Raw genomic sequence first — 23,295 nt, 5'->3', positions numbered from 1 at the left:
ATGTATAATGAATTGTTGCAGTAGGTGAAAAGATTACGATGGCTTACATTATGGTTCCGTAGTAGAACAAAATTTCAAAATTGGATACAAAGTTTGTCAATGGATGACTATTCTATCTGGTAAAATAATCTGCTGAATGTCATCCAATTATCCAACTGAATGTCTATCCAACTGAAATATTTGCACAGGTGTCTCATTTTTGCGTATAGACTGTACCAACCTTTTTCCTTTAAATGTCGGTTATTTTGAAAACATTTTTTTGTAGTTTTTTTCCTTTTAAAGTGCCATCTGTTATCAAACCCTTGAAGTACTTTTGAAATTTTGCAAGAATTAAAACTGGTTTCTCTACGCGAAAAGAAACAAAAGGTACAGTTGTGTCTCTTTCCGTTTTTCTTTAATTGATTTTAAGAATTATTAGTCATTTTTGCACCACTCTCCATAAATAATGATTCCAAATAAATGCTTAGAAATACATACTAGTATTGGGATTGGGATAAGAAAAGGAAAAAAAATAGATTTCCAATTTTTTTAAAAAAATAATTAGCTTATTTATTAAACGAAAACGATAGCAATATTGAACAATTTATTGTGTATTTATATCTGTCCTATTTTGATGAGAATGAGAAATGAAAAAACAAAAAAACAAAATAGCAATAATACTTTGCTTGTTCATTTTAAGTGTTGCAGAATCTTTGAATGCATTTGAAAAATAGCAATTTTCTATTTTTTTTTTACTTTTTAGCAATATATTTTAAAAACTAAAAAGTGATCAATTTAAAATTAGGAATATATGCATTTCTAAAATATTATATTCATTTGGCTTTGGTAAATAGATAAAATACCATTTTATTCTATATAAATTAAGAAAAAAAAGCAATAAAACATATTTCATTTTAAAGTTTAAAAACTTCAAATCTTTTTAACAGATTATAAATAATTCTTATTAGAAACAATAATGTCGAAATATTATTTCTGAATTTGGCAATCGATTTAAGGCATATTATTTTTGGTTACATCAAAAAATATTAGAATTATATTTTAAATTTTTTATAATTTGAATGAATAGTTTTTAAATGTTCATCAAATCGTTTAGAGACAATAATTGGTTGAAATATTGTTAAATGATTTAACAGAACACGAGTAATTCTAAGAAATATTTGCTTTATTTTTTTAAAAGCTTTTTTTCTTTGTCATTTTAAATTCTGCATAAAGAAAGAGACCATAAACGTGAGACTAGTTGAAATTTTTTTTTTTTTTAAATTCGAAAATACTATACGTTAATATAATTTTAGAATCATTTAAATCTGTTTTTGCTTAAGAATGTAAGAGTAGATTTTGATTGAATTTTAATTTTATAGAACGGAATTCTTAATAAATATATCGGGAAAAATGCGTAACTTAAAAATAACAGGTACGCTGACATAAAACAAAATTTATCAAATTTTCTAGATTGGATAACTTAAACCAAGAGGAGAGGAACTCAGCAATTTTGACATGAAACCACTCAACCCTGTTTGCAAACGATATTTTCAGAAATTTTCTCTCTTATCGTCTGTTTTCATAGGTTAAGTTCGGATTTTCACCATGTTCTGGAGCCTAGCAAAACAAACTGCGCGTTCAGCATTAATTATACACCAGGGGAAGATGCATATTTTAATAGGTGATTAATTTAGTTTGGTGCTCATGTAGAAGTCCCATCTCATCGCCTGAATGAAATATTCATTGGATTTGTTCATAGTATCTGTCAACTATGCGTGTCTTAAATCCTTTTCATAGAACCCTTTTATCAAATAAGGTGAGTGTCCCTTAAGAGCTGTTTATAGATATTATGGTTACTTGTATAGGACGGCGAAAATTTACAGCGTTTACTAAATTGCAGTAAATTATAATTAAATTTCATATTTATAAGCAAGCTGTAGTAAGAGGGTAGTTAACATTTATATATTGCACTATTTTACCTTTATATTACAGTGCTTTTGTCGTTAATATATTTACCATAAATAGAATAAAGCAATGTTCTGAGACAACAATAATTACGTGCTAATCCAAATTCGCAATTTAACTTCTTTATAGATAAGGCTTAACAAATTGGAATTTTTACAATTAAAATATTAAGTGGTGCAAGTAATGTTCAAGCGATGAAAAAATAATTATCGAAATTTGACAAATCAACAATGAGGAAGGCAGCACAAAAAAGCTTCAAAAACCGCTAGCAGCAAAATAACTTGGGCTCTCATTGGATCAACATTCACGAATCGTGGCTCAATAAGGGTTCAAAAGCGTCGATATTTTTTCGATATGGGCTCTATATAGAATTGTCCGATTCACCCGATATCTTACCGCCACTTTACAACCAATATCTGCCCTATATAGTATTTTCAGATTCCCCCAATATTTTACAATCATGATTCAGCCAATATAAGCCCTTTATTGGCCAATACTGACACTGCATAGGACCAATATTTAAAAATCTAGACTTCTCACTATTGGTCTTTCGGAGCATATAGGACCCATATTGAGCCAATTTTGAGCCCAACTGGGGCCAAGATATAATTGTTGCTAGAGACAGTTTGATTGGCAAATTTGTAATATAAAATGCATTTCAAATCTTCTGTTTCTTAGGATATGTGAAAAAATTTACTGTAGGGATTTTAGTCTTCTTCGGCGGCAAATATTAAGATCCTTACAGTAAAAAAAAAATTTGCGTGTTGTTTCTCATCGCACAGTAATTAAACTTTCGGAGCATGCTCATATAGTACCCATATTGAGCCAATTTTGAGCCCAACTGGGGCCACGATATAATTGTTGCTAGAGACAGTTTGATTGGCAAATTTGTAATATAAAATGCATTTCAAATCTTCTGTTTCTTTGGATACCTGAAGAAATTTACTGTTGGGTTTTTAATCTTCTTCGGTGGAGTAGATTAAAATCCTTACAGTAAAAAAAATTTTCTTCGCGTATTGTTTTTCTTCGCAAAGTAATTAAATTGTGACTTGTGACACGTACATTTTTCTGATTTCAATTCTGATTAAATATTTATGAATAAGCACATCGTCTGGCATTATTAGCACTGTCACTCATCTTATACAGGCATTTTTTTTATAATCGGCCATTTACTACAGTATAAAAATAGCAAATTTTTATAATTTAGCTACAGGTGATTGATTACTGGTGAAATGACACATTTTCATCCTGTGGATGAGCGTTTGTTAGGGGTCGTCATTGCCCAGCTTTCTTTATTTTTAATATAACAGTAACACTTAATAATACAGTTCTCGTTTTATTAATCTCAATAAAATGTCTTTTCCGTATTTGAAAAGAATTAAAAACAAACTTAAATCATAATTATACAAGCTGATATTTTACGTTTAAACCATGTAGTAAAATGACATTTTACTGTTAAACAATGTATCAAAATGACTTTTTACTTTTCAGCAATATTACTTTCTCTTACATTAAAAAAAGCATTTTTAATACATGTTTTTTTTTTCCATAAGAGCTGATATTTGGTTTCGATTTACAGTTATTTTTGATTAATATTTTGTTTGGACTGCTAAGATACAAAATAATATCTTTTCTGAATACCTTATCCAACAAAACAGATCCCCGTATTAACTTATTTTAACTATTTGATATTTTTACATTAAATTGAGTATGTATATATGATTCTAGATTGAAACATAGGATCCTGGCTAAAATGTAACTGAAGAAAAGATTCTTGCCTTTTTGAGGAAGGGGTGAGGGCAGATAAAATTTATGCGTTTTTTAATTTGTGATAGGAAGTAATTTACTTGCATAAAATGCATTTCTTTGAATCCAAAGTGACATGGAGGCTTAGAAGTAGACATCAAAAATGTTGGGTCATATAATTTTGTTCAACAATTGTTCAGAAATTTAATAAAAGAAATGTTAAATAATGCTGTTTAAAAAAGGAACATAAAGTTTGGCCCGTCATTTAATGAGAAAAGAGGCTCTGCTTCTCGACCTTGATCGAACTTCTATGTTTATGAATAACCAAATTTAAAAATTCTCTGTTTATAACTACAAATAAATTCTATAAGAACTGATCAAATTAAAAAATTCATCACGCGTAAGAGAAATAGCTCACCAGTGTTGAATTATCTTCCTGACCCCACGCAATCCCTTACTGTTTTCCCCATTTATGTAAGCAAAATTTTTCACTGATATGTTTTGGTGTTATTAGCAGATGACTGCCACACATAACACAAAAATAGCTTGCGATTGAATTTCAAAATTTAATGAAGTTTTTGGGAAATATGCTTCCTCTGGTTTTATTAAGGGTTAACTCAGTTCAACTCACAATTTACTGCTATGAGACATTAAATATGCTTTATATATTTAATATAAAGATTTACACTTTAAAAATAAGAATGAGCAATTCATATTTCCGTAGATAGCACGAACATGTTAAAACAGTAACACACAAAATTAGTATACTTCCCACGGATTTTTAAGTTCATCTCACAATGTACTGCAATGAGACATTAAGCAGGTTTTGTATATTTACGACAAAGATTTACACTTTAAAAATAATAAGAAGCTATTCATATTTCCGTAGATAGCATAAACTTGTTCAAACCGTAACACACAAAATTAGTATACTTCCCACGACTTTTTAAAGGACTAATTTAGTTCATCTCACGATTTACTGCTATAAGACATTAAAAATGCTTTATATATTTAAGATAAAGATTTACACTTTAAAAATAAGAATGAGCAATTCATATTTCCGTAGATAGCACGAACATGCTAAAACAGTAACACACAAAATTAGTATACTTCCCACGGATTTTTAAGTTCATCTCACAATGTACTGCAATGAGACATTAAGCAGGTTTTGTATATTTAAGACAAAGATTTACACTTTAAAAATAATAAGAAGCTATTCATATTTCCGTAGATAGCATGAACTTGTTAAAACCGTAACACACAAAATTAGTATACTTCCCACGACTTTTTAAAGGACTAATTTAGTTCATCTCACGATTTACTGCTATAAGACATTAAAAATGCTTTATATATTTAAGATAAAGATTTACACTTTAAAAATAAGAATGAGCAATTCATATTTCCGTAGATAGCACGAATATGTTAAAACAGTAACACACAAAATTAGTATACTTCCCACTGCTTTTTAAAGGATTAACTTAGTTCATCTCACAATTTACTGCTATAAGACATTAAAAATACTTTATATATTTAAGATAAAGATTTACACTTTAAAAATAAGAATGAGCAATTCATATTTCCGTAGATAGCACGAACATGTTAAAACAGTAACACACAAAATTAGTATACTTCCCACTGCTTTTTAAAGGATTAACTAAGTTCATCTCACAATTTACTGCTATAAGACATTAAAAATGCTTTATATATTTAAGATAAAGATTTACACTTTAAAAATAAGAATGAGCAATTCATATTTCCGTAGATAGCACAGACATATTAAAACAGTAACACAGAAGTAGATTTTAAGAATAAAAATTGAAAAGAGGGAGAAATCAACTAGTAGTAAAGTCAGAAAATGGCTTTGGATAATCAAAACAAATGCCCTGCACAGCCAGTTTCTCTTAGAATACTAACGAATTTAACTGGCCTCAACTCACTTTAAAGGCTGGGTGGAGATTTAGTATAAACTTTTATTGGAGATATTCTATTCATTCTGATGCTTCAGGAATGTCAATCTGTTCCTCTTAAGTTGAATAGAGTTTATTTCACGAAAAGAAAGCGCTTGCAAATCTCTTATTCGAAGGCTGCAGGAGTTAGTGAAATGAAAAAAGTTCCATTTAATAATTTAAGAAGTTATTTGGTTGTTATTTATGGATATTCTTAACTTTGTTGACAGTATGGTGTTTGTTTTTAAATAAATACTATCAGTTGTTAATTTCTGCTTAATTAATGTATATTAGTGCTTTACTTCATGTGGTATCGAGCAAGTTTTTTTACGGTATTGCGTTTAGTTTTTTTAAAAATATTTCTTTTCTGGATTTTTACAATAATTTGTGGTTAGTTTTTATTTTAAAAATATTATTATCAGATTCTGTCTGCTTAGAATGTAGGAAGATCAAAACTGTCTAAATTAATATCTAACCAAGCCTATAGGAACAAGAAAAAGAGACAGACCTAAAATGGATTGATTGTCTTGAAGTGGTCATGAATATTCTGAAAACTGAAATGTTGAAGGCAATCGCCAAACAGAGTGACGTCTGAAAAAAAAATATCTGGAAAAGACCCGGGTCCCCCAGGGCTGTCGTGCTACTAAAGAAGATAATCAGATTTATTAATAAGATTTCACTTGTAGCGAAAATATTAGATGGTGAATTATGTTAAGCAATGTGTATATTTTATTTCAGTTAGCAGAACCACTTGCTCAGAAGTTCATAGTAACCAAATTTTAAACTTGGTAAGACGAAATGAACTAAATTGTGGAGCGAAAAGCAAAAAATCACAAATATCTATCCTTAAAAAAATTCAGGTTTTTTTAAATTGATTTTTCTAAATAGCTATTATTTTTTTTTAACATTTGGTACATAGGCTGGAAATTGTAGTTTTCATTACCTTTGAAAACTTTCTTAAACATCCCAGATTCCTTTAAAGTTGATAGTCTTGGAAAACGGGTTATATACGGGAAACGGGATATATATACATATATACATATATACATATATATACATATATATATATATATATATATACATATATATATATATATATATATATATATATATATATATATATATATATATATATATATATATATAATATATATATATATAGCTTCATATCCCAATTGAAAATAATTTCATTTGATAAGTCGTCAGTACGTAATACTGGCGAGTTAAAATTTATATTTATGAAAATAACATTTATAAGCCGAATAAGTAGTTTTATTTTATTTTAACAAACCAAATATTTCTTTTCTTTCTATAATTTTTGTTGAGAAAAAAACTTTTTCCCCGCATGATTATAACTATTTTTTTTATTTAAAGGGCTTAGTTTTTACTAAATACATAAAAAAAGGTTTAATTAAAATCCAAAAGTTTTCACAAAAAAGGCAATTACACACTTCACAGGCAATTACATTAAATTTTTTGGAAATTGAAAAATTTAAGCGAATTCTAAAAAAAAATGTTCAAAAGCTTAAATAAAGGTAGCTTGCATTTCATAATCAGAATAAAAGGCAATCTTTTTTTTAAACATCTTTTTGTAAATTTAAAAACTGAATACTCATTCTTTTTTTTGTCAGATTATAATTCCCTGATTATCTTTAACATGCCGGAGTTTATAATATGTACTATAATTTGATTGTGAGTTTTAAGTTACTTTAATTTTTCTATCCTACATTTTTTAAATTTATTTTTAGATATACGATAAAAAAGTAGAAAGATAAATAGCTTAATTGGTCACCAGAGGTCTAAAAAAGGGCGGTAAAATTTATCTGTTTTAAAAATTGGTCAATAAAGTTTAAAAAGAAACTGAGTTCATATTCTTTGAACTAATAAATATATCCACACGAGAAACAAAACCTCTTCGATTAAAAAATGAAATACGACATAAGTTTCCAGGAAATTAGAAACTCTATTATTTTTTGGGGTTCTTTTTAATGCTTCGAGAACTACTTTCCAAAACTTTACTTTGAGAAAAAAAAGTTTGGGGGAAAGATAAATACTTTTCCGTTGTTGTATAACACCCATGTCGGTTTCGAATTTCTTTACCTGGAAAATATGGGAAAAGTAAATGCGTTCTATTTTTCCACAAAAAAAGTTAAATTAGATTGTGTAAAGAATACTATAAAATGGTATCGATTTCTGTAGTAACAAAATGGCTGCTGACTATGTATCCGATTGCACAAAGAAAACGAGAAAAACTTAGTTTATTCAGTAATTTTTGTTGGACGAAATTTTTTTTTTTCTGTAGCCAATCAGAAATGTTTTTCTTTTGAATCATGGACAATTTTTATTTGTTATGGGTATTGTTAGTTCGTGGACGCAGTCAATATTAAAACTATTTGTTGTTACAAATCTTTAGGTTCTTAAATATAAAGCTAGATGTGGAAAAGGAAGATAACATAATGTCTTTAAGAAAATGTTTTTCATCCAATTACTTATTTTCTCTTAACTTACTCAGATATGTCCTTCTTTAGAGATACTTTTAAAAAAGCACAATACAGAATTTGTTTTAGAGGGAATAAGGCAGACATTATTTCTTTGAGGTATTATTTTCTTAATTTTACCAATGACTGCTTGAGTAAAGTGTTGTTTCAGAATTTAAAATAGCATTATTTTCGTAAAAATGTAATAATACTAATTTACACTCACGAATCACCTTTTCTTTTTGATGCTTTAATTTTATCAAGAGACAAATACAAGTGTTATGAGCGTTAACAATAAACCTTCAGAGAATTCGGAAACATTTTGTACCATAATGTATAGATATATCGGTATCTTGAAGAACACGCGAAGGAAATGTTTTGCTGCAATAAAAGACTAAATTTAACAACGTTTCACTCCGAAATGAACCACAGTGTCCTTTCCTCAGCTGTAAGAAGTACGATAGTATTGTTCAACTTGGCAGAATTTTTTCAGAGAGAATACGACTTGCTTTATTTTTAAATATAAATTTCTTAAAAAAAATTCATCAATGGATTGGAGCTACGGTTCATTCTTGCAAAAAACATACTTATGTTAGTTTACAATCACCATAACCCTTTTTTAATTCTTTGAGATTATTAAAAGTCAAATATTACGATCTATAGCGATACATATTTAGAAAAATAGATTCAAACCTGAGTTATTTTATATTGGTACCTTGAAGCACACAGGTTGTAAAATTTCCGTTACATTAAAAAGTGTTGATTTAAACCACGTTTCTCTTCAAGTTGAAGCATAGTACCTTGCTATTAATTTTAAAAAAAGTACGAAAATATATTTCAACTTAGCACCGCACTTAGATTATCGCAAAATTGAAAGACATTATGGTTCAATATATAACCATATTAAGGTCGTGGCAAAATTGACAGCTATTTTTTTTTCAATTTAGCACCATATCGAAGTTGCAGCAAAACTGAAATGTATTTGGTTCAACTTAGCAACATATTGAAGTTGCAGCAAAACTGAAATATAGAACCAACTTAGCCAACTTGAGGTTGTTGCAATATTAAAAGCTATTATGGTTCAATCTATCACCATATTCTGGTAATTCGCCGAAATTGAAAATAATCAAGGTTCTAATTAGCACTAGATTGGAGTTCCAGTAAAATTTAAAGATATTAGGGTCCCACTTAGCTTCACATTCAAAAATATTATGGTTCAACATTCTCTAAAATATTGGAGCAATGAAGGGTTTCACTAACATACCGAGCTCTCTTGCTAATTTTTGAATGCAACCCTTACACCAAATCACCGCTAGTCGAGACAACATTGTTTCAGTTTTTTTAGTTAATAAAATTTTAGAAGTAAGTATTAAATATCGTGTTTATTCGTCCTTTATATAGGACAAATATTTGTAAAATAAAAATGTGAAGTTTTTAATCTGATAATTCGTTTTTCTGAAAAATGATCGAAAAATAAGGATGGAGACAAATTGAATCCACTTCATATGAGTGTGAAAATTCGGGCCTGGGTAGCCTGATTGGTAGGACACTAGAGTCACGTTCGTGGAAGCGGAAGTTCGAATCCAACCGGCCCCCCGAAAACTCTCCTTGTTGTAAATGGTGACTGATGCTCATTAAGTCTGTCGGGTCACAAAGTTCTCCATGTTCGCTCCATGTTTCCATAGTAAATTATAACACTGGGGGTTCTGAATTGGAGATTGATCGTTCTCTGGTTCAGATGAAAGTTGCGATTTGTAGATGAATGAGTAGATTATGAATAGGTCAGCCCTATAAACGGGTGTGACGTATAGGTGTAGCCATAGATGGCGCAACTAAAAAATAAGAGCAATATCATCCACTCTGCCTTAATGACCGACGACAGCAACAACAATCCGGTCATTAGATTAAAAGCTATCAATCATAGCCTTTTCGTTATGCCTCACACATTCGACGCATATAGTGTCGAAATTTCAAATATTTTAGCAAAACATTTTCTTCAATTTAAAAGATTTTAATTCATGCTAATTCAAGTATTTTTAACAATTAATATTTATACAACGAAGCTGAATTCACAATACAGAATATTAATATTATCCTGTATTGTGAATTTGTCCCATATGGATACCCTCTTCATATTTAAAAAATTCCTAAATGTAGGGAAAAAACATACACATTTGGAATCTATTTCTGATATTTAAACGGGTTAAAAAAATAAATTGCTAACGAAATCTAACATATTACTGCTAGTGAAAAAGAATAGGCTTAAATCTCCAAAATTATTTTGAATGACTGATGAATTATGAAGGTGTTTCTAATACTCGACTTTTAACTTCTTTCTGCATACTCACCTAATCAAGCATATTTTGATGTTTTGATACTTTGAATGAAATTTGCTGCTTGAAACAGGTGCAGATAATTTTCTCCGTTCGACAAAATATTCAATCGTAGCGGTGATCCCTTTGACGAAATGTTCAGTCAGAGCTGTGATCCGTTTGAGGAAATGCTCAATCGGAGCAGTGATCCTTCTGACGAAATGTTCAATCGGAGCTGTGATCCCGTTGCCGAAATAAACAAACGTGGCGGCGATCCCTTTGACGAAATGTTCAATCGCAGCGGTGATCCCTTTGACGATATATTCAATCGCAGCGGTGATCCCTTTGACGAAATGTTCATTCGGAGATAAAATGTTCGATTCCATGAAAGGATTTCTTAAACATAGAAAAGTTTGTGAGATTCCAGTCAATTGATTCCATTACGTAGAAATTTTTATTCGACGTAGAAATCTTTTCATTGCGAATCTGTATATTTGAATTAAACATTTGATGAAACTGCTTATTCAATTGATTTATGAAAAATATAGTTCTGGTTTTTTAAACTAAAAAATCTTATACAATCCGGTTCACCCGCACATCCTCAATAAACAGTTGGAAGTAAGAGATAATCTTTTAGCGTTTTTGTAATGATGTCATAAAGTTTTATTATTCCAACATAAACCGTCTCTCATTGTCTTCATAAGTATAAAAAAGGATTTATTTGGACATTTAGAAGATTTAACAACGGCATCATCTCTGGCTATAAAATTAATTTTATTGTTTACTGACCAACACTTACTTCTAACTAAAGAGCTTGAAAGTATCACGTAGCAAATTTTCAAAGACATAAATCTGACCTCTTTTAAACATTTAAAACTTTTCAATACTCTTAAAATTTTAATAAAATAAGTCAATTAGAGAATTTTCTATACAAATAAATAATTTTCAATTTAACTTTTGCAAAAAGGAATGCGTCATACAATTTGTTCCGTAATGATTAACTATCAAATTATTATTTTTAAATTCTTATCATAAACGTACTCGAAAATGCCTATTAAGGCTTGCAAATTAATATTTGACACATAAATCTCAGATATCTATTAATTATTTATTTCTCCTTAATATTATTTGATTTTTATTAAAATAATTTTTAAAAAAATTATCATTGAAAACAGAGGACGTTTAACGAATTTGAGTGTTTAAGAGGAATTAAACATACTGGTTTACTGGTTATTTCGTAATGATTATCATTAAACTATGCTTTTAGAATTCTTGTAAAAAATGGAAAATCGTCCCAGAATGGTAGCTTTTGATTTTGAGACAAATAGTAACCTCATGATTTTGTCTTTTCTAAGAAAAACTTGGAAAACTACTATTTGTCATTTTGTTATATTTCTAATTTATTTTTATACAGTGATTGATTATAAAAAAATTTAAAAATGCAGATGTAGATTACCGTCTCATTTTATTGCAAAAGAGGTGATGCAAAAAAAAGAGATAATATTTAAATGTGAACTTTTTTCCAAATTTATTTTCAGATTTGCAAAAAAATGGTCGACGAGATAATACGTAAGCACCAAAAAGTAATACCACTTAAAAATAAAATTGGGGGTTTCTTCTTATGCTGGTAATGGAGATACTCTTTTTTTTATATATATTTATCTAGATGTGATATACAGAGATTGAGCTGGTTTTGAAAACCACGTGGCGCATACCATTTACTTAAAAGAATGGCAATAATTCGTAATTAATTATACAGAGCTTTAACAGGTTGAAATTAATTATGAGGTGTCCGTCTTGTCCTGAAATATGTACTTTACAATCAATAATTTTCCTTTTAAAAGCAATTATCTATAAATAGTTCGAGTTCAACCACCGTCATTTCAAAACAAAATCGGTATTTCAGTCTTTTACTCGGAAAGCGTATATCCTTCCTTTAAAGAAGAATATTGATCTCCACTTTCTGTCATTAGGGCATTCATTAGTCTTCATTTGCACGAAAACGCGTTTTTTCCCACCCTTTTCAAATTATTGCTATTAGTGAAGAAGAATGTACCGGAATTATTTTTATCCCGTTTTTGAGATCTTGTTCGATTTGGGTAATGATATTTTAATGCGCCATTAAGAGTGCGTTGACGCTTATAATTAAGGTAGTTTTGACGTGCCGAAGCAGCTGACGACATGTTTCTGCGTGTTTTAACTTGTTACTGTTGTGTCTCATGAGTAGTCACTCGGAAACTTGGAGTAATCTGTAAAGTTTACTTGTAGCTTACATTTATTCTCAGTTTTCAGCAGACTTAAGAGATCAATAAGTTATTTTTAAATTAGATACTCAGATGCAAGTAAATTTAAGTAATACGTTCTGAAAAAAATTGTTATCTTTCAAAGCTGCAAAAAGCGAAATATTGTTTAATTTGTTTTTATGTAATTTTAATTAAATTTCATGGATAATTTCTACTTTTTAAACTATATTGAATTTAAATAAAAGTACTTTGAAAGATGTTAACTAAAAAACTACTTGTTCCAATTTATTTCAAAATCTTGAAAATTTAAAAGACTCTGTAAATTTTGTTGCTTATAGATTTTTGAACATAAATTTAATAAAATGACTGCATGTTGAAGAAATATTGTCATTAAACTTAAACATAAAATTAATCAAAAATCCTACAGTATTTATAAAAATATGAAAATTAAATTAATTGCTTTTTACACAAGGATTAATTATGATCACACTGAATACATATTTTCGCTATTCTTTTAAAAAATTAAGTAAAAAAAAATATTAATTTATGGTCACAAATTAATTGAATAAAAAAGAACAAAGTGTACTACGAAATTCGTCGAATCATTAATAAGATAAATTGGTACAAAAAATATTACTTTATGAAATTTGGAGACATAAAGCAATTTAATTATTTTCGTTTTTTCACAGAAATGAAATTGGTATTGATGCTTTCATTCCGAAATTTCCCTGTATTTAATCATTAGGTATTATAAACGATTTTGACTCATAAGTCGTTTAAATAATTATTTGAAATTTATAAAGTACATTTGTTTACTTAATTTTCGATTAAGTCTCTAAAAAAAGTAAAGAGCATACATTTTTTATGCATTTCGTATTGTACAGGATATACATTGCACAGGTATTGTGCATTGTATAGGTATTTTTCATTGTACAGGTATTGTAAATTGTACAGGATGTTCCGAACATCCTGTGTTCTTTGAATTTGTTTAAGGAATTGGATAAAAGGACAAGAAATAATCGTGTCATGTAAATAAAATTCTATTTCAAGAAAATGTCTAAATTTAAAATAGATTTTTTTTCCTGTTCCTCAAAATGTGAGGAGACTGTTTCTCTCTAGGTTTTGAGTTTTATGAAAATATTCCCCCCCCCCCCTCGAATACTGACGGAAAATATAAATATTAAAAAAGTTGATTTTGTAAAAAATTTTATACTTCGCTTTGGCTTATCTTCTTTTTTTTAAGGAAAATTATTGATAAATAGTTGGCGAAAAGATAACCTTATATTCCAAAAATTTAGTTGTTTGAGGTAGTAAAATAAATATTTTTTAGGTGAACAATAACTAGTATCTTTAAAATATATAAAAATATTTACCTGAAAAATTTAATTACATTTTTCTTCTTCTTTTCAAAAATTTCTATTTACTGTATAATCCAACTTCAAAGAATTGAGTAAGTATGACTTCTCTGACTTTAAATTGTTGTCCAAAAACCTGTTCGAAAAAAATAACAATTTCAAGATTGGAACGATGACCAATAATTGGTTACAAGTCAACCAATACAGGCTACATTTTCCAAATATTATTTGGATTCTAAATTTGTTTCTATAAATTTTTTACCACTAACCTTTGTACTAAGCTTTTTAACTAACCTTCCATTCAAAAAATAAATTTAACTTATCCAAAAAATAAAAGTATCGTAATTGTGCAAAGTATTTCTTAATCAACATTTGAAATATAATTGATATAATCAATTTTAGATCCATAACTAGTTTTGACATTGTGTCTCAGTGCAACTTTTAGTATGTGTTTTGGAACTCATTACATCATTAAGCTGAATCCCATAAGAGCCAGAATAGACTGTAATGTGCCATGAGTACACTTTGTTTGCTACCTTAGCAAATTGATCAAATGGTGCTATAACCTAAGATTGCTGAAAAAAATGGAAAGATAACTGAGACTATGCTTTAATGATAGTGTCATGGTATTCAAAATATCGCATGTATTTCGTGAAAATTAAATTGTAGGGGAAATAATATGACAAGTTATATTTTTTTCACTACTGATAATTTTATATTAAACAGTTTTTCAATATTGTTTACAGATAGGTACTTTAAAAGTTTTTGCTTTTTATCTGATTTTCTATTGGGTATTTGTGTTTGTTTTCTTGAGACATTTCAAAATTTGCCTTTTGATAATGCTTCATGTCCGCCAATTATTCGTACTTAAAAATTGTTTTCAAACAACTAAGTTAAACTTAGTTTTTTTTTTCAAATTTCAGACAAAATAATCAAATTGATTAGTCAAAAAGATAATTTGTACATCCCTGTGTTCCATGAACTCCCAACCATTGACAGAAAAACAAAAACACTTTAAGTTTGAACGATCATGCATGGAAAATCTTGACCATGAGTATTAATAAAAATGATTTAGTCAAAGAAGTTATTTTGAAGCATGAAAAACTAAAAGTTTTCTTACATATTTGTTTTCATTATTGAGGTAAGTTTCCTAATGTGAAGCACTCTTTAAATTTAAGATTAGAACATAACAGATACTAGAATGTTCATTGTCATTAAATCATCAGTACAGTGCACAAAATAAAAAATGAACAACCCTGAATAACTTTTGATCTAATGATCACATCTTCACGATCTAGGACTTCATCTAAAAGGTTCGAGGGAATGACCCAAATATATCAATTGATTAGTGCAGGCGATATTTTAAGTTATGAAATCACACACAAAAACGTACTTTCTCTGAATAAACATACCTTTTTCACAACGGATTTTGATTTCCGACGTTTAATCTTCCTGCACCAAAATATAGGGGGTAGCCGTAATCTGGGAAATATGGTCCCCATAGTTAGGTCAAGACAGCGGTAAAAAGTTTGGACGCCTTAATGTTAGTTTTACTTTTTGAGTGTTTTGCCTTATCTCGAAAGCTTTTCAAGAAAACTGAGAAATTTTCCACGTAATTATAAAATTTGTTCTTCCAAAAGTAATTCTATTGAAAAATAATTTTTAGTAAATATTTATTATTTCTATTATTTTATTTAATAAAAGAAAATTTGAATTGGGTGGTATATAATTTTTTACATAATTTTAAAAGATGTAATTTTATCTGTCAAAAACAAACATTGAGCAAAATCGGTCAAATAGTTCCTGAGAAATCAAATTTTGACGAAGCCATATGTTTGGAATTCTATTTCTCAGGAACTATTTGACTGATTTCGCTCAAAATTTGTTATTTTGCCTCATAAAATTACATTCTTTAAATTGATGTAAAAAATGTATATCTTCCATTTCAAAACTGTATTGACTATTACAAATTAAAATGATAAAAAAATCAATAAATATGTATTAAAAGTTATATTTCTCATTGAATTATCATTGGATAAACGTATTTTATAATTGTGTGCAAAAATTTCTCAATTTGCTTAAAAAGTTCGAGATATGGCGAAATATGCAAAAAGTAGAAAATTTACATTAAGGGGTTCACACTTTGGAGCGCTCTTCTGACCAAGCTATGGGGAAAATATTTCCCACATTGCGAGTATTTTAAGGGTTAGAAATCTGAATCTGTTGAAAAAAAAGGTGTGTTTATTGAGAGAAAGTACATTTCAGGGTCTGATTTCGTAACATAAAATATCATCTGCACTAATTAATTAGCATATTTGAGGTTGCACCCTCAAACCTATAATATAGAGTCTTGGAACGTGAAGATCCTATCATTAGGTTTTAAGTTATTCAGGGAGGTCTGTTTTTTATTTTGCACACTATACATGTGGCCAGTGTAAATCATTAGAGAACGGCTGTTTTGGAGAAGCTCAAAAGCACCTCAATGTAACTACAAAAATGAAAATGTTATCAAATACACAAAATCTGGAAAAGGTATCCCAATATATAGTACCAAAATAGTACTGAATTATATTAAATACGTAAGCTCTAATTATTATAATTTTGGCTTACAATATTTATTGATAATTGTAAGATAAAACGTATATAAATCATAAGTATTATTTTATATCCGTCGTTGAACTGCAGATCCAATTTTTGGGTTTACAACTACTGATGTTCAACTCCGTAGCCTTGTAATTTTGAACCAATCCGGAAGACAAGGAAACTCCTGGATCAGTACCCCAAGAGGTATTGATTTCTTATGGGAACATGAGGGACTTTGCGACTCGACAGATTTAATGTGCATCAGTCACCATTTACTATACGGGGAGTTTTTGGCCGGACTGGGATCAAACCCACGAGCTTTTGGACATGGATCCAGTGCCCTACCAGCCAGGCTATCCCGGCCAATCATAAGTATTAACTCGTATTCGTCTGCAAATAATTCACTTCATCGACGAACTTAAAACTGACCAAAGCAAATTATTTCAAACATCCATCAATGCTCTTTCTACATTCAATGGAAGGCTACAGTTGATGGAAGGCTTCTGTTTTCTTAACACAACCTTCACGCATGTTAGATTATTTTCGTTTGAATACACCTTATTCTTTTTCTACAATATTAGGAGATCGAGCCGCATTGACTTGGATAAAGCGCCTACCTGCCAACAAATAAACCCGGGTCCGATTCCCAGCTTTGACTGGTGAATAAAAATTCTCACCGACCACAGAGCTGACACAAAATATGCACAGTGGTAGATGGATCAGGAGTTAAAGTCCCCTTGCCGTCTAGTTGACCGTGGGAGTTTTTCCTCACCTTGCAACACAAATACATGTTAGTTCCATCGAAAAGTCTTCCACCTAGACTAGTTTAGACCAATTCTTGACCCAGGAGTTCTGTTGTCTTCTGAATTAGGTTCAAATTTCCAAGGCTATGGAGTTGCACATCGGTAGTCGTAAGCTCAGAATCGGGTTAGCTGTTCGACATGGATTATAAAAAAAAAATATTATGGAATTCATTTATAGGTGACAATCAGTCTGACAATAATGGCAATCAGTTTAAAATCAACTAAACATTTAAAAATGCGATTTCACCGAATTGATTTAAAATATCACTCTAACCGATTCGCTTACAATTTGGTTCTCTAAATCTAAATCTGATTTAAAAATCACTTCAGAGATTTATTGCAGAATATTTGTGTCTTCATTATCAGTTTATTTATAGTTCCAAAGTTCAAGAGATTTATTACCACCACCATTCCCAAACCACAGCATTCTTATTCTGAGCATGATCTGATCTTACTCCGTTCTGGGAATTTTGGAATGACAAGTAATAAAACTTGTATGACAACATCCGTGACATTTATCATTCCCCCAAAGAGTTGAAGAGCCCCTTTCGATATGTGTTCTCTAGTTCGGAGAAATCATTCCCTATTCCCAATCCATACCACGGCTAGATTCTTTCTTAGATTAGAACTTGCTCTGGAGAGTTGAGTTGACACGATTCTGTTTAGATCAACAATAATTGGGCCAAGGTTTGGATTATTGAGTAAGATTTTTGTTGTTATTAAAAAGTTTTCAGATTCAGCAAACTATTTACTTTCTTGAAAATAGTTAATGTTTTTCTGTTGTTGAGATTTGTCTTCTATTATGTTATGTTTGTTCTGTGAACGTACATCAGCGTTGGATATAGATATTACACATTTTATTTACCAATCAAGTTGTTTTCATGTGCAAAAGCTTAACGATTAAAGATTTCACAAGAGAATATTTTTTAATATATAATTTGTTGATGGAATAGGTGTTTAAGACGTAAACTTAAAAACCAAAATAAAGCGCCGCAAATTCCAGTTATCGGCCAAGGGGTTAGTTAAGAATGTTCAACTCCACAATTTCGTGGAAATGAGATCACTATGACGCATTGGCCATTTTTACTTTCCAGAAAAGTTGGCACTCATCTATATACGAAGACCTTTAGTCAAAATTGGAGATAAAATCTCGTTTCATCACAAAGGAGGCTTAATGAGACGTGGTGGCTCAGGAGATAGAGCACTTACCTTCCATTGAGGTGAAACGGGTTGGAATCCCAACGATGACTGGTTGGTTCGAATTCCGCACCAGACTTGCATTGATCACAGTGGTGAATTAAAATATCCTCAGGGGAAGAAGGATTATGAGTTAGAGTCCCCTTGCCATCGGGCTAATCGTGGGAGATTTTCGTGACTTTCCTCGCCGTGTAATACAAATGCGGGCTAATTCCATCAAAAATTCCTCCACGAAGGCAAATTTCGCCAGATACTTGATCCAGGAGTTCCCTTGTCTTCTGGATTAATTTCAAAATTACATGATTACGGAGTTGAGCATATGTAGCCGTAAACTTTAAATTGAGTCAGCTGTTCAAAACGGTTATAAAATAAAGGAGGCTTAATGTCATAACCATTGTCGTAACCATTTTTAATCTAAATTTAAAAAAAAAACTTGCTCTGAAATTAACTTCTAGGACAGCATTAAAATTCCCTTAGTTTTGAAAAATAGCTGTTTAATATTCTTTGTATATTATATATTTCAAATAATTACAAATTTAAACTTCAGACTACTCATTGCGATTAAAGCAATGAAATGCTATTGAATCACCGGGTACTGATCTCGATTCTGCTAAGACCCATACATATGATAGACATGTTCATAAAATATGTTCAATCGAAAGTCCTGTGGTCGGTCGCTGAGTAGTACTATGGGTACAAGGACCCGGTGAAAATTTAATTCCCCTTCAGATCTACGTCTAAATTGAGGAAGTGGACCCACGTATGAGTGGTGCTGCCCTCTATCCGTGTTTCTCTAAGCGAAGACGTACTTTTACCCTTGCGGTGCTCTCTTGTCAAATGAAAGGTGCACTTACCAGGCTTAATTCGCAAAAGGTAAATGACTGGCGTTCCTTGATTGTTCAAGTGTTATTAAAAACAAGAACAGAAAAAACAACTTTTTTAAAATTTTGTTCAAAATTGGAAGTACTCATGCGGGAGTTTGGAAGCAATAGAACATTTATATGATTCTCCCTTTTTAACTTTATGACAATTTTAAGTGCACAAATCTGTATAGTACAGGATTTTTGCATAAATATTTTGAATTTTTCAAAGGTGAAATACTCCATCCCAACTCTTTGAAAGTTTATCATATTTAAATGCAACATATCCAACAGTCTGGTAAATTTCTCTCTGAGTTTCCAAAATGCAGAATGTTCCGAATGTTTATGAATTTGTACGTATAATTTAGAAGCGTTTATTGCCCAAAATGTTTTTTTTAAAACCAAACTGAAAGACTGAATACTGGAGTTGAGGTATTTAAAAGTTGCTTCTCAAGGGGGATAGGATTGGTTTACCATTTAAGGACAGTTGGATAAATGGCTGGATCAAAAAGAAAAATATCAATTAAATGGAGTCTCCAATTTAAGCAAGGAAACTGGAAATTTAAATATTAGTTTGTGATAGCTAAAATGCGTCTATATTTCGAACACTTATGGTTGGATCTAAAATGTGTCTGTATTGAATGTAAGCCAACAATTCAACTTCGCTTTGTGATACTTTACTTTGGTATAATTTCTAAACTGATACTTTTATAAAACGTTAAATTTAGATGTGCATAAAAATCATCCCTTATCATATACATAAAATTTGGAGAAATGGCAAAATTTGCTATGAAGCGCAGGGGAAATTTATGTTATTCTGTCATGCTCATTTGTCAACATTGCTTTCATGATTAAAAACTTAATTTTAACAAGTAAAAAATTAATTCAAATGGCCTCACAAAATGAGAGGCTTCTGATGGAAAATGAATCAATATGTCATGCAGTCTTAGGAACTAACAACTTTATTGAAATAATGAGAACATATTCTGTCGGGTTATTGCAACTGCAGAAGAAAGTTTCCGATACAACAGAAACTTCTCTTTTTGTTCTGCTGGTGATCGGGAAAAGCTAATCGAAACTCGTCTGGGAGTTTCTCTTGTCCGTCCCTTTTTCTTCGAACGAGAGACTTCCCATTTAGACCTTTCTTCACACTCTTTTCGCCATTTTTTTTATTTTGCTGGTCCTTGATGTTCTTTTTTTTTGGTGCTATTTCCTGCTCCAGTGGATTTCGGGATTCCATTTTAAAACTTTTCAACCATCCGGATTGCTTTCCGCCTTGAGATAATAGAAGACAGCACAGGATGAAGATGTTTCATTTTGCGGCATGCCTTTTGTTCTTTAGTTCGGATTTTTCTACAAATGGCATCTTTAAATACGTTTAGAAAAATAACTGAGTTCTTTTTTAAACCAAATTGGCCTTTTAATATTGTTTCGTCCTGACTCCATCGATTGTTTCAATTAAAGCTTATTTTTAATTAATATTTTACTTTATTTAATCTATTTATTTTAAAAAAGAACATTCTTTAAGGAATAAACAAATAATTCTCACAAAACACAAAATTGAATTAAATTTGTTTTCACATTTATATTTTGAAACTTCTTTTTTGTTAAATGAATGAGAGAACAAAAATACACTCTCACAAATAAAACTATCATTTCTATCGATTCGGCAATTCTTTAGCTGCATTTCATTAGCTTTTAGAATCATTTCATCACGACGAAAACCAAGCTCTCAAATGTATGACGAAAATGTTTCCTCCTTCGGAACTTCATTGCAGTATATTATGGGAGATTGTTAACTAAATTGTAGACTAGGCGTATGAAACTAGAATGGTGAAATAAGCAGCCAGGTTTGGATGGCGATCAAGGAGGTGATCTAATATCACGAAGTACCTGGGTACAAATCCCGTTTCGGGCATACATGTAATTTATCTCTTTGTTCTGTCTTTCTTATGCATTTTCCTTATCAATGAAAACTTTAAACCCACTTATCTCAAAACATGGTTTTTTGAGTTGTGCCGCTATTGCAGCCCATGAGCGATATGTTGACTTAATCTACTGAGCCATACCGATTTTTATGAAAAAGTTGCCATTAGTTTTGTAAAACATAAGTACGCTTATCATTTCGAATTTATCACTTAATATTTTAAGAGAACGCGCAAACCTTAAAGATTGTTGATGAGCTCATTTTCTCATTGGATGCATTGCTTGTTGGAAGATCTAACTTGTGTCAACAATTCTCTCGAAAATGGTAGTAAATGGATTTCTGATTTTTCTTTACTATCTGCAGCTTCTATACAGCTTAGAAAACAGGTTAGGTTAAGTTTAACACCATAGTTGCAGTCTTCCCACTCAATTAATGTGGAGAAGTGATACTTTTCATGCAGTTGCAATATCATGCAACACTATATGAATCATATTAAAACTTTTTGTTTCTACTCTCCTTTCCTTGTGGACAGCTTTCAACATGGTTCGTTGCTAATTTTTTTTTCAAATCGAAAATTACTTTGAAGGATATCGAAAACAAAACTGTAGATGAGAAGTAAAGAGAAAATCTTGAAGTGAGCAGCAATGCGATGACACATAAGTGCTGTGGGAAAGCTTCGGCCATGGTGCTAAAATTAACATGGCTTTTCCCTCTGGGCCACATTAAAGCTACTAATATCAAAAAACCTAGAAATTAATTTAGTGGCAATAGTTGAAAGAGGAATTGTTCATCTGAATGTTACTTTCCAGCAAGAGAATCCCTTAATTTAAGTTCCAAAAACATCACATTGAGGTTTTTTGGATAATAGGGTGTATGTCATGAATGACTTGCTTTTTTTTCATACTCTCAACTCCCACGAAAATGTAAAGGTCCTATATACAAAAAAAGAAGCAATTTCAGTCTGGCAGAAATGAAGACTAAGATCATTGAAACTTGACATAATATTGATGCGATTGCCCTCAACGGATTGGCAAATGGGAAACATTTTATATTTTAAGTCATATAAAAATATAACGGGTTTTTCGGCTATTATCAGTATTGGCTTAATTTCATTTTTCCTTCCTTTTACTTATTTGAGGCTTTTTCCGGGTCTAGATGAAGCAGGAAGTGACTTGTTACTTCATGTAACCGGCACTCAGGGTACTTTATATATTAAATTCTTATTTTACAGGAACATGTTATGGAACAGAAAAAACTTTGATATACCGTGATTTTCACAATAATATTTATCGAAAAATCACTGAACCATTCTAATTTAATGAATATTACTGTAAAATTTACGGTATAATATTGTACGGTGAAAATGGATTTTGTGGATTAGGCATCCAAATAGCCAATACTTTATATCATAATTTGACTTGGAATTTTCATACAAAGTAGATGCTGTACACATTCCTAATTGGTTCTCTTCCGTTTTCTATGTATTCAGTTATGGAACAAGAAAAATCAAGGCGGCTACTTTGTATTCTTTAAAAATTATTTAATGCAAGCTTATGTTTTTATTATAATAGTGAATTCATTACATTTCTTCAACTTAACTGTGGCCTATCGGAGGACGATGGCCCGTAATAAATAAAAATGCATAGGTAAGAATTTATTTTTTCTATTAATGAGCTTTGCATTTTTACCTCTTTATTTCTAAATAAAACAAAAAATTTCATATCTTTGCACTGTTTGGAAGAAAAATATTTACATACTTTAACTCGTCTTTCTTTTTCATCGGAATTGTTCCGACAAAAAAGAAATTCGTTTGCACGCACTATTTAGTTTAAAAGCCAGGTTTTGAATTTTAAAGATAAAGAAAAAAATCACTTCTCCAAACATTATTGAAAAATATTCACA

The 23,295-nt window shown here is 30.3% G+C and overlaps 1 protein-coding gene across 2 annotated transcripts in view; it reads right to left on the bottom strand.

Moving 5' to 3' along the window:
• Positions 1-23,295, bottom strand: part of LOC107450287 (5-hydroxytryptamine receptor 2C) — a 415,063-nt gene that overhangs the window by 239,484 nt on the left and 152,284 nt on the right. For both annotated transcript variants that reach the window (XM_071180097.2, XM_016066045.4), the window contains one exon: positions 14,042-14,159. The gene's annotated coding sequence lies outside the window, so the exon portion shown is untranslated. The remainder of the gene's footprint in view (positions 1-14,041; positions 14,160-23,295) is intronic.

The sequence above is a fragment of the Parasteatoda tepidariorum genome, chromosome 1 (assembly GCF_982258835.1).
Source record: "Parasteatoda tepidariorum strain Cologne lab strain chromosome 1, Ptep-v5.0, whole genome shotgun sequence".
In the NCBI taxonomy this organism is placed as follows: domain Eukaryota; kingdom Metazoa; phylum Arthropoda; class Arachnida; order Araneae; family Theridiidae; genus Parasteatoda; species Parasteatoda tepidariorum.
The sequence above is the reverse complement of the archived record's forward strand: the minus strand, read 5'-3'. Positions and strand labels throughout refer to the sequence as shown.